The sequence below is a fragment of the Lathyrus oleraceus genome, chromosome 4 (genome assembly GCF_024323335.1).
Source record: "Lathyrus oleraceus cultivar Zhongwan6 chromosome 4, CAAS_Psat_ZW6_1.0, whole genome shotgun sequence".
Lineage (NCBI taxonomy): Eukaryota > Viridiplantae > Streptophyta > Magnoliopsida > Fabales > Fabaceae > Lathyrus > Lathyrus oleraceus.
The window spans coordinates 310,242,776-310,247,517 of NC_066582.1; positions in this window are offsets into that span (position 1 = coordinate 310,242,776).

Here is a 4,742-nt window from a genome sequence, read left to right on the forward strand (position 1 = left end):
GAATTGAATTGAATAGAAATTCCATGGGTTGCTTCCCACGCATCGCTTTGTTTAACGTTGATAGCTCGACGACTAGAATTTGAAACATAATTGAGAAAAGACAATGAAAGTAACAATTGAAAAGAGAGAATAATTGAAAAGCGGGAAAATAGATCCTCCCCCAGACTTAAATTGAACATAGGCTCATGGTTTTTGTGAAAGGAGAAGGAAAGGGGAAACCAAGGAAGACATCAATTTCCATGGTGTCTGGCTGCAGGACCTAGTGCTCTGCTTAAGGAATAAATTTCTTGATACAGGTGGCTCATCTGCTCTGCCATTCTATCATTTTGATCTTAGGGTGCTTGGCGAAGAGTTGTGACTTCACGTCGAAGGGTGTTGAGCTTATAGTCAACATTATATCGATGTGGACTAGGAGGACCTGCAGAAGAATGCGATGAATAAATATTTGATGAATGGGCTAGGTGGTATTCAGGTTAAGTAGGGTTTTAGGTAGTTCATGTGACTCTCTTTGGCCTTCTAATTGGTACAGCCAGTTATCACAATTGTGGACACTTGTTTGTTAATGGTTCAAGAGGAAAAAGTAGTGGATAACTTCATTATGAATCAGTAGCTCCAATTTATTAGGCCTCCTAACCCTTTCCAATTTCCTTTTCAAAGTGATTAATATTTATCAGTGTAAAATCAGAGGAACTATACGAGTTACTTGGTTAAGGAGTCTTATAGCTAAGGTTATCGAGGTAACAATCCCACCAACATGAATATATCATCTTGCTGACTTTGCTATAGTGTTCAGGTTAGTAAGCAGGAACATTGCAGAATGGACGGGACAGGATTGGAAAACACTAAACATGATAAATAATTCTTCTTTACTAACGGCGTTAGTGTTTTCACTCTTTCCAAAGAAAGTTTATGCTAAGACCATCTGGATGCAACTCCATTGGAAAACATTAATAGTTGCATTGTGAATGATGGTAGCATTCACCCTTTCATAGTCAGGCGGGGCTTCCATGGTGATGCAACCCCATAAATTATCAAGTTCATATTGCATGAAGTTATTGCTAGCTACCTCAATGATGGTATCTTGGCTAGTCTACAATCCTAACATCTCGCCTATTTCATTATGATTGAAGCGATAATCGTGACCGAATAGTCTAAAACAGTCATACCTCTATCCTAACCTACTCTTATATGAAGATAACAATTAAAAGAACTAAGAAACTTGATGACAATCCATCGTTGCATATATTTAGTCGAAGAATCAGAGCAAAATAAGTGAAAGTCGAGCAAAAATGAAGAAGAATGACCAAAGAATGACGGGGAAATAGCTAAGTGTGCAAATTGTGGACTTAGTGAAAATTTGAGTGAAAAAGGAGCAAAAATGGATGCAACTTCGGAAATAATCACATGCATCATCGTGCAACATCGCACGCGCGATAAGGTCATCAAAGTTGCATCGCGCACGTGATTCAAGGTATCACGCGTGCGATGGTCACTTTTCTGGACTTTTTCTGATGCGTTGCGGTCCATTCCGATGCCTTTAAAAGGGAATTTTCTTCACTTTCACAAGGGGTTGTGATTTTGCGAGATTGAAGCACGAATTTGAGAGCACAAGTGGAGATTTTTAGATCATTTTAAGCCATTGGAGGTCATCACTTCAAGGTACTTCTTATGTTAATTTCATCTTTTAATTATGGTATTTTTAATTGCACTATGAGTAGCTAAACTCTTCTAGGTTAGGTCATGTCATGATGAACCTATTTCTATATTGTTGGATTCTATGTTGATTTGACCATTGTATGGACCTGTTGATCTATAATCTTATTCAATTGCTTCTTGTCCGTAGTGCTTTTTATGTGAATACTCTTTTAATATGATTTTGGGCACATAGGGAATATTTACCATTAGTCAATGTGTTGGACCTAGGACAATTATTGTACTTACGCTGGTTGAATAAGGATAGGAGACCCCGAGGAGTGACAGAGGAAACTAACGTTCTACACATCGCCTAACCCTGCTTACACTGTTTACGGTTTTGTTAATTCATCGTGGGATTATAGAGAGTAGGACATTCATACATGGAAACAAACATCAACAGTAGAGGAATAGGGGATTCTACAACATAACTTGAGCGCTTTCGTGACATAGTTTACTCGTTTATTTACTTTTTGCACTGAAACTCGAAAACCCCCCTTTTTACTAGTTTTTATATACTGCAATTTCTTGGAAGCAACTATGGACGGAGGAATACCAGAAGAAGAGCAATTATCAAGTTCTTATGACTCTGAAGAAGAAGTCATGGCAGTTGCAGAACTCCTAACTATGGGGGATTACTGTAAATGCACCAACGAGTTACAGTTTCAAGAGGGTTTGTACAGGCACACCCTGCTAACTTTGATATTAAAAATTATGTACTTTTAGGTTTAAGAGAAAATTCGTTCAACGAGAATGTGATTAGAGACCGATGGGAGCATCTTGCACGCTTCTATGAAACCGCCTCAATGTTCAAACCAAATGATGTCACTGAAGACCAGGTTAAACTAAGGTTGTTTGGCTTGTCACTGATTGGAATGGCAAAAGATTGGTTGCTTTGCCTTCCGAATGGAACAATCCAAATTTGGAAGGAATTGGAGGATAAATGACTTGAAATAATTTTTACTACCACTCAGTTTATCGAGCGCCGAGCAGAAATTATAAATTTTGAGCAGCAGGAAATTGAGTCACTTTATGACGCTTGGGAAATATTCAAAATTTTGTTGTACAGATACCCGAATCACTACATGAATAATATGGAGCAGATGCAAAACTTCATCAAAGGTATCAAGACTCAAACTCGTGTGTTATTGGATGCTTTCATGGGAGGTAGTATCTGCCAAATGACTGAACCACAAGTAAAAGACCTCTGTGAGAAGATGTGTATGAATGAGTACCGTTCAAAAGTGAAAGGTCGGTCAAGTTTTTAACTGTGGGCACGCCTAAAGGTATGTTACCTCTTGATACCCATAATGCTCTTTTAGTTAAAATTAAATTGTTGAATAAAAATCTAGTTGAGATCAGCTTAGGTATAGCTAATGTGAGCCAGGTACAAGAATTTAGTTGAGATTTATGTGGAGGAGAACATGCGAATGAAAGATGTTTTTTTTGGAAGGGACAAGTGAGGAGGTCCAATTTGCTAATTTCCAAAACAACAACCCGTATTCCAACACATACAATCCGGGATGGAAAGATCACCCAAATTTTCGTTGGAGCAATAATCAAAATTCAAATGGTAGCCAAGGGATGCAACAAAGCCAACAAGCTCCATTTTAAAGGAAGCCATCACAGTTGGAAGAAACCTTGCAGAATTTTATTAAAGTCAATCAAATTAGCTTTAATCAGGTAAATAAGAACCATGAAATTATGAGTAGAAACCATGATGCGTCAATCAAGAATTTGGAGACAAAGATTGGTCAATTATCTTGACAAATAGCTTCTTTACCAAGCTCAAGTGGAGGATCCACCGATAACACCATTGATAATCCTAAGAATGAAACATACAAGGTTGTAGAAACAAATTTTGGGGTAGTGACTAAAAAGGATGAAACTAAAAGAATTCTAGAGGATGAGATTGAGAAAAAGGAAGGTATGATTGAAAAAAAGGAGAGTGAAAATAGAGGTGACAAAGAGGAAAGAGGAGTCACCATTGATCAACTCAGAGATGAAAATTCTCATTGGAAAAAAACAAAGAATCAAATCTTAAATAAACCGAACCCATCTTTACCAGATTACATAAAACCATCATATTGCATCATTAAGAAGAAAATGGTACATCAGGATGAGGCTAGGATTTTTGAAAAATTTAAAGAAATGTTGACACAAGAATTGTAGCGGTAAATTCATGACCATCAAACTATGGATAAGTTTAACGTCAATAAAACCAGAGTCGCCACCGCGCTTTTATTGTTTCCAAAGGAAAAGGGAAAAGTATGAACAAAACCCAAAGATAATAAGTTTTCAAATCAAAACTAATAAAATGCCAGAGATTACAGGTAAGGGGGTTAGTTACACAGAAGGAAGGTGTTATCCCCCAAAGTGTCCTAGGTAGTCCTAGTGAGCCCTTTTTTTATGTGTGCATATGTGTTTGGTATAAAAGATGTTTGGGAAAAATAGAGTGTTGGGATGAGAAAATAATTCATTGATTATACTTTTGTGTTTGACAAGACCTTTGGACTTGTGCCTACATACCAACATAAAAATGAAGGATCAAAACCTCGTAGTTTGTGGTATCAATTTCAAAATGAGTGAATTGCTTTTAATCAAAATTTTAAGTTAAAAAGAGGCACAAAGGGCCCAAGAGTTTGAATTGATGTTAGTTTTTTTTGTCTTTTGAAATTTTAAGTCAATATGATTAGATTTATTTACAAGTTTGATTTTAAGAAAAGGAGTTCAAAAATGTAATGGCATAAGGCCAAAGTTTCTATTGGAAATAGGTCTAAGTTTGAAATCACAAGCAAAGAAGGTTTTTGAAAAGGGGGAGAGATATTGAAATTTAAGAAGTGGGAGGAGATGAAGAGACTAATCCTAAGCATAAAATTAAAAGATAAGAGTTGAAAAAGATCTGACCATTGGGATGCAATCCAACAGACAAGAGTGTCATATAGAAAACCCATTTTCCCTTTGGACTCTGAATCAAGAAAATATACACAAGCAATTAGTAATATGAAGATCAAGGCATCAAATAAAGATAGCCACATCCAAGCAACCAA